The sequence below is a fragment of the Sabethes cyaneus genome, chromosome 1 (genome assembly GCF_943734655.1).
Source record: "Sabethes cyaneus chromosome 1, idSabCyanKW18_F2, whole genome shotgun sequence".
NCBI lineage: Eukaryota > Metazoa > Arthropoda > Insecta > Diptera > Culicidae > Sabethes > Sabethes cyaneus.
The window spans coordinates 151,344,598-151,358,966 of NC_071353.1; the positions used below are offsets into that span (position 1 = coordinate 151,344,598).

General features: G+C 38.5%; 1 protein-coding gene across 1 annotated transcript in view; it reads right to left on the reverse strand.

Annotated features, from left to right (window-relative positions):
* LOC128745317 (NADPH--cytochrome P450 reductase) overlaps window positions 1–488 on the reverse strand; it is a 60,897-nt gene extending 60,409 nt beyond the window's left edge. The window contains exon 1 of the mRNA XM_053842357.1: window positions 311–488. The gene's annotated coding sequence lies outside the window, so the exon portion shown is untranslated. The remainder of the gene's footprint in view (window positions 1–310) is intronic.
* Between the last annotated feature and the right edge of the window lie 13,881 nt (window positions 489–14,369).

A 14,369-nucleotide genomic window follows, 5' to 3' on the forward strand; every position in this document is an offset into this window, starting at 1 on the left:
CCTGAAGTTAGTTATCTCGATCAGGCAGAGTTTTTACATCGAACAGGTTTTCCACACAATCTCATCAACGAACGCTCCCCGAAAGGATTATTACATCTGGCTTTACACAGTACTGGCTTGTTGCTTAAGCGTGTGAAGAAAACTAGTTTCAGTGCTGAATTGGAATTGGAAAACTTAACCGAACCAGAGTTTGCCCATCATCATCCGTTCGAGGTTCGGTTCATGCAGTATTATTTTTTGTTTTATCTCCACGATCCGACACTTAAAACTAAATTAGATTTTTGAAGTTTCAATTATTGTGCACACTAACCACACGGAACACTGCTGCAGCAAATGCTAGCTCGTCGGGGCACCGGAACAGATCTCGCGGAAGGCCTGCTTTGAACGAGGCCGTACCAAAGGGAACGAACGAAGCACACGGAGGAACGTTACAACGAATCAACTAGCTCGAACCAAGATCACGGATTGAATGAATGGAAAATCTGCCAGCTGCCTCGCTGGAAGTCTCAAGTCGTCACGGGTGTTGTTTTGAAACGGACTTTTGTAGTTTTGTTTGCCGTTTCGAGCAGTTTTTTGACAGATTCAAAAGTGTTATACATCATATAGGGTGTGTTAGCCAATAACGGGCACCTAACTATAAATCGTTCGAAGGAAAAAGAAATTATTTTTTGTAAATACAGTAGACTCTCGGAAAAGTTAATCGATTGGGAAATGGGTCGATTAACTTTTCCGAAATATTAACTTTTCTGAGTAGTCCTAAAAGTCATTTAAAATGATAAATACAAAAGCTAACAATGCATTCCGGGAGATAGGATACATATTTTTATGTATCTGGAAGTTGTAATGGAAAGAATTATGTAGCAATATCTTTATAAAATAATACTTAATTTTGAAAAAGTTTTTTATAAACTAATACCTTTCAGTAAGTTTAAAATAGTCGGTTACACTAGTTTACTTTTGTTTTTTCGTAGTCTGCGACTATGTTTTGATTAAAAATAACCGTTCGCGCGTATTTTTAGTTCTTTGCTGTTCCTTCTTTTGCATATAAAATTCAAGCTGAGTTTGCGCTTTTCCAGTAAGTTTGCAAAAATCCTGAAGTAATTATATGCCCATATTGAACTATTGTTGTAACTGTCCGATACAAGAGGATTGTATGACATTTGCCTGAAAACCACCAGAATGAACCAGTTCCCAGAAAACCATTCCCCAGAATTAACCATTTCCCAGAAAACCATTCCCCAGAATGAACCATTTCCCAGAAAACCATTCCCCAGAATGGACCCAGAAAATTATACTCTGTCTCCCAGGAAACTTCACCAGAATGGACCATACCCCAAAATACATGTATTTGCATGAGCTTACCAGAAATTTGAAACAATGAAGCGTTTTATTGGTTCTTGACTCTTTTTTTTGTGTCAGAAGGGCATTGGGTTAAAATGCCACAGCGACAGTCTTAATGATCGTTTTTTATGGCAGGCCCCGATTGCTGTACACAGTTTACGTACCGCTCATACCCATTGATGGAGTTGAGCGGAATAGTTGTAATCCTGATGTGCCCCAATTTAGTTCTACTTGGTTTATAAAGCCAATGACCGTTTTGGCATTTAGGTTCCATACGTGATATGGAGTAAGAAGGAAACTTCCGAAGAAGACTACATTGTTTCCGCAAGTTCCTTTAGTTTTACCGTGAACATGCGGAAACAAGATGTGTGATGTATTACTGAACTGTCAAAAATGCTCATCAAACATTATGAACATGTCCGCCATTATGGCTCGTAAAAAGCTGTATACATGGATCAAGTGTATGATAAATATTTGAAACAAAAATGTTTCATGCTGTCTAGTTTTCGAATAATTTCCTATTAACAGTTTCCCTAAAATCAGCTTGTAGTTATTTACTTTGTAGCTATTACTGTTCGGAAACTGCGACAGCATATTCGGCCTACTTATTGAGTATATGCTGTCCTTACTCGCTATCGCTCGTTCGGACTCAACTAAAGGATAGCCCCTACTAGTCAGTAAACCTAGGAAAATGCTTGCACCTAAATTGAGGTGATCTCTGCGGGGGGGCTGCCCCCCCCCCCGCAGTGGCCGGCGCTTCCGACGGCGGGTCGCCGGCGAACACTTGCGGCCTACGGCCGTCTCGCCCTGAATCATCTAGGAAACACTTGCTACTAAGATGGTAAATAAGTCACACCTTGTAATGAGCTTAACTTATTTGCATTTAAGGGAAAGAAAAAAGGATTTGTGTATGGCCACGTAAAATCCAATGTCCCGCTAACCAATGCAAATAAATACCATAATAAACCATATAACATAAGCAGCAGATCTTGAAAAATGCTTTTTTCTTTCCTTCGTTATCCCATATTCTGCTTAAACGCAAAAGATTAACTTTTAATTGTTTTTATGACGGTCAATGTTAACCTTAAGAATCTATTCTTATTAATGTATGATATTCGAAAAAAGTTTTTAGGAAAAATATAATTTCAGGAAAGAAAATATCGGGAAAACGGGGCAAAGAGATGAAACAGTCTATTCGGGAGAGTTGTACTACGCGTAACGCTGCTATATAGACAGTAGGATCTTTACACTAACTTCGTAATTATCCTGTACCTCAATTACCGATTGCGGAATCTGTCGATAAAGAACGGTCAAGTCTTCCCAGGTAACCAATAAGCATTAAAATAAGCAGTAAATCAGTCGTTTATTAGCATCCCTGGCGTTTTATACTGCAGGTTGTTGTTTATCAGCTTTTTGACTGCATAACTGTTGTAAATTGGCATCCACAATTCTATTTAAATTCTTCTTGTTGGTAACTAGCTGCAAATAAGCATTGTCAGCACTATAAGAGGGCTAGCAGTAAAGTAGCCGCATATTTTGCCAAAATAGCATTTAAGTAGCATTTAAGGCAACTTAAATGCTTATTGGCTTGTTTTTAAATTGCATTGGAAATGCTTATTGGTTACCTGGGTTATGTAGTTTATAATCCAAGGCTTTGCTTTGTACTACGCGTAAACGTTTTTTAGGAAAACAGTATACTCTGGAAAATGGAAAATCGTTTTCGGGGTAAAATCGTACGATTCTTCTGCAGATTGATATATTCCGCAAGATGGTTTTCACCAAAATGCGAATCCATCTATTAAATTTTTTGGAGAATAATCTATTCTGGGAAATGGTTTTCTGGTGAATGGTACATTCTGGGAAAAATATTTCTGGAGAATGGTACATTCTGGGAAATTTTTTTCTGGGAAATGGTACTTTCTGGGGAATGGTTTTCGGGCAAATTGCATTCTGGCAAAAAAATTCTGGGGGATGGTTTTCGGGCAAATGTCATACAACCATACAAGAGTTTTATTTAATCCCAAAGAAACGCTTGGACAACCAATAAATTCAAACTCTCAGAAAAGTTAAGCCAAAAATTAACTTTTTAGAGCGTTGCTTGAGAACTGATATACGCTTAACTTTTCTGAACAATTAACTTTTCAGAGAGTTAACTTTTCTGAGAGTCTACTGTATTTAAATATTTAAATATTTAAAAAAAGATTTTTATTTCTAAAACTAAACCATAGTTCAGCCACAGATGGAATAAAATCAGCTATATCAGTAGGGTTTTACTTAAGATTTATCTTCAACCCAATCTCTTCTCTGCTTCACGTTTTATTCTGGTACTTATCTTTCATCGCCTCAAATGTTCTGCCGACAGTATCCACGTCGTCGGCAAAACAAATAAATTTACTGGGATTTACTGGGATTTATTGAAAATCGTGCTCTGCATTTCGATCGCTGCTCATCTTATTACCCTTATATTGCCCGTTTCTTTGGTAACAAAACTCGCTGCTCACTTTTTTGATAGCTTGAAATCGTCGCAGAAAGAATCTGCTTCGCTGTATTTATCAGGTATCAGCATCTTTGGCTCGAGCAGTACGTTCCTCACAGTCATGTGGAAGATTTGTGCCTTGCCCATCTTGCCCGTGTCATCATTTACCTGATGCGGACGGGAAGGAAAACAGGAGGAATAGAAAGGGGTGGATGAGGAATTTGGACAAACTTATCAATAGTACACCCCCTCATGATAAATAAGAGCTTATAGCTCAATACCGCTTTCGGTAAGAAACATCAAAATGTTTCGTAATTTTAGTTTCCTAAAATCCGATTCATTTAAGACGTAGGATCCAAAGATCCTATGACGCAATTGTGCTACTGCAGGACAGCTGCAAATAACGTGATATGGTGTACCGTAGTCGGATTCACATAAATTACAATGAAACCATATGATAATTTAGTCTGCAGTGACCAGTCAGTGATCTGACAAGAATACTGCAATTTACCTTTGAGTGTTGCAAAAGAAATTTCGCAACCTTCTTACAAGGCTTAACAATGAAACTTTTCGTTTGACGACAAGTTTCAAGATTTTCCCAATAACGTACATGTTCAGATGAAAACCAAGATCGAATCTTTTGTTTTATCCAACATGCCGCAATTGGTAAAGCAGGTTCCGGTCCGAAAACCGACTTTTCTGCTGCAGATCTTGCTAGTTTATCAGCCCATTCATTTCCGGTTATACCAGAATGGCCAAAAACCCAAACCAGATGAACGGCATTCAGTATGCTTAGTTCTTCTAATTGGGTGTGGCAGGCGATGACTGTTTTAGATTTATAATTAGCCGCACAAAGGGCTTTTATAGCGGCTTGACTATCAGAACAAAAGTAGATAATCTTGCCTATCAGTTCTTTCTGAAGTGCAAACTGAGCTCCGCACATAATTGCAAAGATTTCGGCTTGATAAACTTGATTGATTCCTACGAATAGGATTCCTCCAATTCCAGCTCATGGCAGTAAACACCAGCACCCGCGCGACCTTCGTACAAGGCGCAACCATCGGTATAACAGACCACATAGTCGAAAATTTTCCTTTCCATGAAGCCTGACATCCACTCCTCTCTACGAGGAAAGTCACTTGAGAAAGTCCTATACGGGAAAGTACGCATGAGCGTTACATCGCTAGGAGCAAGGGCAAACTTGTCCTCAGCAACAATTTGCGACCACAATCGAGTATGACCAGTGGAACCGTCCACAGACTGTCAAAGGCCAATCGCGTGTAGTCGATAAGCACATATTAGTGCTTCTTGCTTTAGGTGGAAGTGTAGAGGTTTAATATTGAAAACAGCTTCTAGGGCGGTAGTAGGAGTTGTAGTAAATGCACCAGATATTGCCATTAAATACATCCTTCGAAGATGGTTTAGCTTTGTCTAGACAGTCACAACTTCCCCTCTCTGCCACCATACAAGACAACCATACGCCAGTATTGGTCTGACAACGACCGTGTACAACCAGTGTATGTATTTGGGTTTAAGCCCCCAAGAGTTGCCAATTGCTCGTCTACATTGCCCAAAGGCCATGTACGCTTTTTTAATTCGGTATTCAATATTTGTGGACCAGTCAAGCTTGGAGTTGAGAATCAACCCCACGTATACTTCACCTCGTTAACAACATCAACATCCGAATCGTAAAAGCACAGAGCGCGAGCTCCATTGGTATTTCTACGTCTTGAAAATAAGACGATAGATGTTAGCCTAGACCATTGAGTTTCCTCAGAAGACCATCCGCCACAAGATTCCATAAAAGAGGCAAGAGCACGCCACCTTGTGGACATCCACAAACATTTTGCTTCCAAATGCATGCTTGCTGTAAGGACGAAAAAAGCAATCGGTTACTAAGCATTTGTTCTATCCACTTTATGATTATTGAAGGCACATTATGATAACGAGCAGCCTGCAAAATGGAAGCGAAAGATACGTTATCAAACGCGCCTTCAATTTCCGAAAAAGTTCCTAAGCAAGATTCCTTATGTGAAAAAGCAACCTCAATTTTATTCACCACATCATGTAATAAAGTAGTTGTAGACTTGTCACTTTGATAAGCATGTTGTGCTGAATAAAGAGGAACTTCTACTAAGCTCGTTTCGCGAATGTGGTGATCATGCTCAAGTGATTTAAGCAAGAAAGACGTTAGACTGATTGGTCTAAAACTTTTTGCTTGCCCGTATGTCGCGTGTCCACCTTTAGGAATAAACTTAATGGTTATTTCACGCCATTGAGTTGGGATGTACCCAATAGCAATACTACACACAAACATCCTTCTCAGAATATGTTTGAAGTACTTGAATCCTTTCTGCAGTAGAATAGGGTATATTCCATCTGTTCCAGGAGATTTGTATGGAGAGAAGCTGTTCACGGCTCACTCAATCTGTATGTAAGTTATAAGTACAGTTATTGTACACTGAAACAAGAATTATAGTAATTGTTACCATGTTAAAGAGTAAAATAAAGAGGACATACCAGTGAATTTTTGCAGAAAAGATTTCTGTTTAGCTTAAGCAGTGTTCTGGTCAGAATTACTATGCGTTACTTTCGGCGTTACCCCGATACATAACAAAAATAACAGAACCGTAATCAAAATTACTAGACATCACCACGAAAGGTGGTAAAATTATCTGAGAACATGTTACTTGTACAAGAATCATGGTAAATTTTAATAGCTTTTTCATGGTACTTACAAAAAGCATGCGTTTTCTGCAAAATTGTGCGAGATACCATGGTTTTTGTTTCAGAGTATATATTATGCTTGTCTAGCACGTAAGCTATTGATTTACTTGACAAAATAAACGATATTTGCCCCCGCGACGATTCTGACGACGGTTATAATTCATCGCGTACGAAAGGGTGGGAAATTGACAATATTGATGTTAAAGTTGAAAACTGTAATAATCGACGTACGACATTCGGTTTTATTCTTATTCTGTGTGTCGCAAGTACGTCGTACGTGGTGCGCTGTGTTCGCACATTGATGCGGTATACAGCACACCACGTGCGACATAGTTGCAACACACAGAACAAAAATAAAACCGAAAGTCGCACGTCGATTATTACGGTTTTCAACTGCAACAGCCATAACACCTTCAAACTTCAATCAAGCGCAATGTTGAAAAGCAGACAGGAAAGACCATCTACTTATCGTCTTTGTCCTGCGAGATTTGAATGGGTCCGACAATCTCTTGGTTTAAAGTCGAATTGAAAGCCAAGGTTAATTAATTAAACACAAAAAAGATTTATTAATGAAAAACGAACTTATCACATTGAAAGCACATTTAGTTACAAAGATAGAAAATGGCTACCGCCACTGTTTCCACTGCTGCTGCTCTGTTGCCAAGTCTGCTTCGCAGGTAAGCGCGTAGTTGCGTACACACACACATAGGTACGTTGCTATACGTGCACATAACAGGGATGCCATGAATGTTGCTATTCCAATACTCCTCCTCAACATTGGTTGCCATCACGTGCAGCTAACCCCATCATTTCAGCAAACTTCCTTTGTTTGACGACACCAAGCGGTTTTGTTAGAATATCTGCTACCATGTGCTCCGACGGACAATATTCCAGCTTCAGCACTTCGTTGTTACACAAATTTTTGACGTAATGCTCCCTCGTCTCCACATGCTTCGAACGCCGACTTGTTCGTTCTGAACCCACGAATGTTATACAGCTCTGGTTGTCTTCCATCATGGTCACCGGTCCCTTATATGGTTCACCAAAATCTCTTAACAGCTTCAGTAGCCATAGAAGTTCTTGACTTGCCTCGCTTAGAGCCACATACTCCGACTTCATCGAACTAAGCGTTACACTTGATTGCTTCCGACTACACCATGACACAGCTCCACCAGCATACAAGTAAACAAAACCTGTGGTTGACTTCCTGGAACAGATATCACCAGCCCAATCCGCATCAGAAAATCCGACCAGTTCGCCACCACAATTTCTGTACCGTAATTGCCAATCCTTTGTCGCCTTTAAATAGCGTACAACACGCTTTGCAGCCACCCAATCTGCTTCAGTGGGCGCACTCACCTTTCGTCCTAGAATCGACGCACTCACTGCTATATCAGGTCGAGCACAGACCGCTATATAAAGTAGCGCACCGACGAGGCTTCTATATAATGTACCATCAGAAAACGCACTACTTTTGTTTTCTTCTTTTACATACCCAATTTCCATCGGGGTCTTAGCCTCTTTGGCATCACGAAGTCCGAATTTTTCAGTAATCCGGTTAATATAGCCTTCCAAAGACACGCTATATCCACTTTTATCACGGTACACTTCCATTCCAAGGAAGTAACTCAATTCCCCAAGATCAGTCATTTCAAACTGCTTCTTCAGCTGTTCGAAAACAATTTTGATCTCGGAATCGTCCACGGAGCCCACAAGAATATCATCTACGTACACGAGCAAGTAAACTATTTTTCCTTTTACGTTTTACCTTTGTTATACTATAACTATCGATGTTATACTATAACTATAACTATCGTTATACTATCGAAAAACACGAAATTGATCTAAGGCCCGGAGGGCCGAGTCACATGTACCAATCGATAGGGTTCGACGAACTGAGCAATGTCTGTGTGTGTGTGTGTGTGTGTGTATGTATGTGTGTATGTGTGTATGTGTGTTCGCTCCGAATTTTCTATCGCCTGTTACTCGGAGATGGCTGAACCGATTCGACCGCTATTACTTTTGTTTGAAAGGTACTATTGCCTAGTATATCACTATTAAATGGTTTTGTGGTCTGACTTTTCGTTTGAAAGTTATAAGCAAAAATGTGAAAACTACGTGACACGGTTTTCTCTGGAACCACGCAACCAATTTTAACGGTATTAGTACCAAACGAAAGCTCTTACTATTACTAAACATTTTGCTAAGTTTTATTGAAAACGGACAAGCAGTTTAAAAGTTAGCCCTGAAAAACCTGTTTTGACTAGGTACAAATGAACGCCTGTTTCTCAGAGATGGCCAAACCGATTTACACGCTATTAGTTTCATTTGGCAGGTAATATAGCCGGATAGATCACTATTGAATGGTTCTCTGATCGGACGTTTAATTTGAAAGTTATGAGTAATCGAATACACCACACCAAAATTAACAATAATTTATAATGATTTTAACCAAGTTAATTTACCTAATTTCATTTATTTTAATATCAAACGAGAGGTTTTCACACTACGAATATATATGCAAAATTACATAAGTATAGGTTTTACCGGTCAAAAGATATTAACCCTCGAACACTCGCCCCAACTTTTATAACACGGTTACTTGCGCGCAGAATAGCCCAAACCCAAAGAAAACGTGCGCACTAGAGTTTTGACTAGGAAAACTTGGTTTTAAGTTTATCGAACCTTTGGAAGAGTTTCTTAAAATTGAAAGTTCTATCGTCTGGTAGAATTTGAATTTTGATTAATCCCCCTAAAAGTGAAATAAAAAAATTATTTTCCTTCAGTGTCAATACAACACATGGATGTGTTCTGCAAACTTTTAGAGCATATTATTACAAGAAATTTTGCTGAAAACAGTAACCTTCTATCTCTTCAGTGAAGGTAGAAAAATCTTATTTATTGTATATGAATTTGTAAAATCAGATTTTCTATTCTAACTCTTCTTATAATTGTTGTATGACTTTTTCGTGTATTACAAAGTTGTACAAATAATAAAAATACATAACTTTGTTGAATTTAGTATACCTCTATGTTTGCTTGTTTAGGAACTGTAGAACTTTAATTGTAAAAAATAACCTGATTTTGACCCCGAATTACTCGATTACCAACAGACGGATACATCTTAAACATTTTACATTTGCTGGTAGTTTTGCTGCATACAGACACCATTTTTCCATATGAAGAAACGAGAGAAAATTCTATTTGGGTTTAATCGCGGTACACGTCACATGCTACCTGCTTCGTTTCTGTGATGTCGGTTTATGCTAATCTTGTTTCCTAACAATTTCAAGTATTAATGCATTGAATAATTCGGACATTTTGCTCATAACAAGTTTACTGAAGAATATACGTTAGTTGTTCGGAATTGAAAATTTATAAGTCCTTGCAATCTCTCTTTTAAAGCTGATCAAAACTGTAATATTTTATTTTAGAATAAGTTTTAAACACTTATTAATCAAACTGAGAATTCACTTACAATTATAGTATTCAATCCGATTCCTCTTGCAGACGGATCCACTCCTTTTATAACTGACACTATAAATGCCTATTTTAATTTTGTAAATAGTGTGTAAGTGTTTGTTACATTTAAGTTTTAGCAAGTAAGATATTTTAGATATTTAGATTTTAGATAGATTACTTACAGTTTTAAAGTTTTTTAATCGTAACAATGTTCAATCTGGTAGTCCTTTGTTCGACTACGGAAATCAATCTTTGTCTTTTGTAAGCCTGTTTAGATTAAGAACTATTTTAACTAGGATAATCAATTTTCTGTTTTAACTTACGTGTATAGCAATAACAAATAAAGAATTATTAATTATTCCGTACTAATCCGCATTAATTTACCGTACTAATAGGTCGCTAAGTATTCAATTATTAAATATTCAATTTATAATTCCTTTTACTTTACACTTCAATATACTTAATCCGATTGTTTTTATTTCTCCTGACGTTTACATGAGTTTCTTGTTCTTTACTTGTCAAGATCAGAAACGTCATCTACCACTTATCGCATTTACTCACCGACTCAGAACTTATCGACAGTGGCCAGGCAGTGCGGCCAGTCTATTCGTCCTCAACATTAGTATATACGTAATATACGATTTGTAACTTTATAACAATATGGCATTCAAAAACCTACACATGTTGTACAAAATACAACAGCGTGAGTAACCGAAAGTTAATAAAAATTGATGAAATTTATTCAAGAAAACTTTTTTGTTGTGAATCAAAAAGAATGGCATTACGGGAAATTATGCATAGTTCAAAAACTTACAAACTAGACGTTTACTACGCAATGCATATGTTAAAGAATAATATTTCATCTTACAACTTACTTTTACTTGCACTTACCCTCATTAGTAACAACTTACTCAGCAATTTAAGCATAAGCATAAGCATAGGATACCGCCCGTGTGCTGCTACTCCGTTATTGACCAGGACCGATGAAAATTGCAAAATGATGGTTGGAAAAAGCATACTTGGGACAGCAGGCTATTTTTCATTGTGCAACATTATCAGGTCCCTGCATGCTGATCAATACCGACGCCGGTCACGTCCGAATGCGGGTCCTGGTGGGATGGGAAGGAATGTTAGTCCAATACTTGTTGCTACTAAAGACCAGGGAATCCTCTGCATCTTCACAAGTATTTCGGGAAAGGAATTGTTGTTAGTAGATGGGCGGAGCTAGATGGATAATGTAAGTATGTAAGCATCAGTCATATGAGACTAACCTGGATATTCGAAAATTTTCTTGTAAAGCCAGTAACTACGAAAATTAAGATATAAAAAATACCTTTTTAACAAATTCAATATAATGCCAATGGTGCTCATATACAACCATAATTTAATTTATATCGAAAAATACTACGCACATGCGAGATTTACGGTTCAAAAACCACGTAACAACTTGAACTTATCCGCGATCAGGGAAATCAGGGATAATGAGACGAGTCAATATAGTCCCTAAGTTGATAAGCATTTCCTCTTACCAACGCTAATATGCAGAGATATAGCGCCCTACACGCTTAGTAACAACTTACTCAGCAATTTCATGAGAAAAGGAACTATCAAAATTTATAAGTGCTTCTATTTGGTTCAAATTTTGTAAACTTATTCAATTTCCAAAAATTTCATGTAAGCAAGTAAGATCGTATAACAAAGGTTCCTTTCACCACTAGGTGGATTAAATCAGGTTTTTCGTGTACAAACAAGCGTCCGCTGTGCTCTACTTGAAACCCAAATTTTTCAACACAGCATCCAGGCGCCTATTCCAGCATCTTGCCGACTGTTTCAAACCGTATATGCTCCTCCTCAAGCGACAAACCATGCTCTCTTTACCTTTGACTACATGTCCAGGCGGTTGCACCATATACAACTCTTCGTCTAGTTTACCATGCAAGTAGGCCGTTTTTACATCAAAATGATTCAACGTCATTCCTTTCTTGCTTGCCAATGCTAACAGAAGCCTAAAAGTTGTGTGCGTGGTTACCGGTGCAAAAACCTCATCGTAATCCTCACCGTAAACTTGCAAGAAACCTTGCGCTACAAGGCGAGCCTTATATTTGATTATTTCGCCAGCCGCATTTTGCTTCAGTTTATAAACCCAGCGGCAACCAACGGGTTTTCTTCCCTCAGGCAAATCAACTAAATCCCACGTTCCATTTTGCGAGTGGGACTCTAACTCATCTACCATTGCCGCTTTCCACTTTTTCTTTTGCTCACAGGCCATCGCCTCTTTCAAATTCTTGGGTTCCACTGCTACAGTCTCAGCTGCGAAAATTTCTTCGATCAGCCTGCTTGCTGGAATCCCCCGTGTCGAACGGCGAGAGCGTCTTGCTATTTCGTCCATCGGGAAACCATGGAATGAAGAATTTTCATCGGTAACACTTGCATCTTGTAAATCACTGGTAACATCCTGAACATCACTAACATCACTAGAATCTTCTTCTAAAGTCAGTTGAACAGGATGCGAAACAAGCGGCCCAAGCAACCAAAAGTTCGAATTTCACTTAAGGAACAAACTTGAAAGTTCATATTTGGTTCAAATTCAGTTCCGCAGAACTTTCTTGCTGAACGACCAGACACTACATTTGTAAACCGAACTTCATTCTCATTAAAGTACCGTTAATATCTATAGCAACTTGAAAGTCCAACATGCACGTTGAAAGTTCAACATACAACTTGAACGTAACTTAGAGTTCGGTTAATAGTGTCTAAGGAAGGTTGACAAGCTTTATGTCTATGGATCTATAGCTTGCTAAGCAGCTTTACCTGTAACTAACCGAACTTCAAAGTTGCCTCGAGTTCGCTGCATAGAGCGCTAAGCAGCTTCTAAAGAAACTTTGGCAAAAGTTTATAAAATAGTACTTTTAGTTATATTTTTATACTTTTCTATTTTCTACCTCCGCCTTTTCCTAACTTTTGTAAAGTCGGTTCATAGGATTAAGATAGACCATATAAAAAAGCCTAACTAACACCGACCGCTGCTGGATTTGAACCCGAGTGTTCCTCGTTGCAAGCCTATCCTGATGCATTGCGCCATCTCTGACGCCGCTAGTGACATGAATTTTGCCGATGAGTTGTTCTTAAGTGTAAGTTCGTTTCGGGGCTGTGATAATTGAGAAATTAACACATCGAGTAAAAACGATGCAAATCGCATATTCCAGCAACGGAGCAATGGTATGCGTCTAAGTCACCGAAAAGAACTAGTCGAGTTCAAATCCCCGAGGTTTTGGTTGGTGGTGTGTGGTAAGTTGCAATAAATTAATATTTATAAAAAAAATAGTCGATTATTAACCGAAATTAAATGCTTTAGTTAATGAGAAATGTCATGAATCTGCAAAATAGGAAGAAGTGGGAAAATATTTCCCCAATCTTTTTTATTTTCAAAATTATTGGAGTTTCTTGTTGGGCTGAATAGTGTTCTATATAGCGACTTAAGCAAACTTTTTGCGAACTTTCTAGTTCTGTTAGAAGTTACTTTGTATTCCCTTCGAAGTTTAATCACCAAATACGAACTTGAAAGTACGGTTAATTACTTAAAAATGAAGTTGAATAGAGTTCTATTCATGATCATTTCGTTGGCTGATTAAGCCAAAAAATCCCCTTTTATCGGAACTTTTGGTTACTTGGGGGAACATCAAAATAGTCTTCTTTCGGTACGGACTGCACAGGCACGGAACTTTTCAAACTGCACTGCTCAAGAAATTTTGCATCTCTACTGATCGTAATGATCCCCGAATGCACGTTCAAAAAACGACACGCTTTTCGCCCTTCCGCGTAGCCAACAAACACTAGCTTCTCTGATTTGAAATCCAGCGGTCTACGCTTTTCTTTTGGAATATGCGCATATGCCTCACTACCGAAAACTCTAAGATGACTATACGACGGTTTCTTTTTCGACCACATCTCGTACGGTGTGCACACAATCGATGCCGACGGGCAGCGATTCTGCAAATAGTTTACAGTATTAATCGCCTCTCCCCAGAACTTTTTCTCTAAACCTGATTCAGCCAGCATACAACGCATCATCTCCTTAAGATAACGGTTCTTCCGTTCAGCTACACCGTTCTGCTGCGGCGAGTAAGGCGCCGACATCTGCTATACGATTCCATTTGCCAGAAAAAACTTTTTCAAATCACGGCCCGAATACTCTCCACCACCATCCGACCTAATGCACTTCGGATAATGCCCAAACTGATTTTTCATCATGTTGCAATATTCACGAATCTTTTCTTCAGCATCGGATTTGCGTTGCAGTAAATAAAGCATCGAATAGCGACTATAATCGTCCACCAAGATTATATAGTAACGATTACCTCGC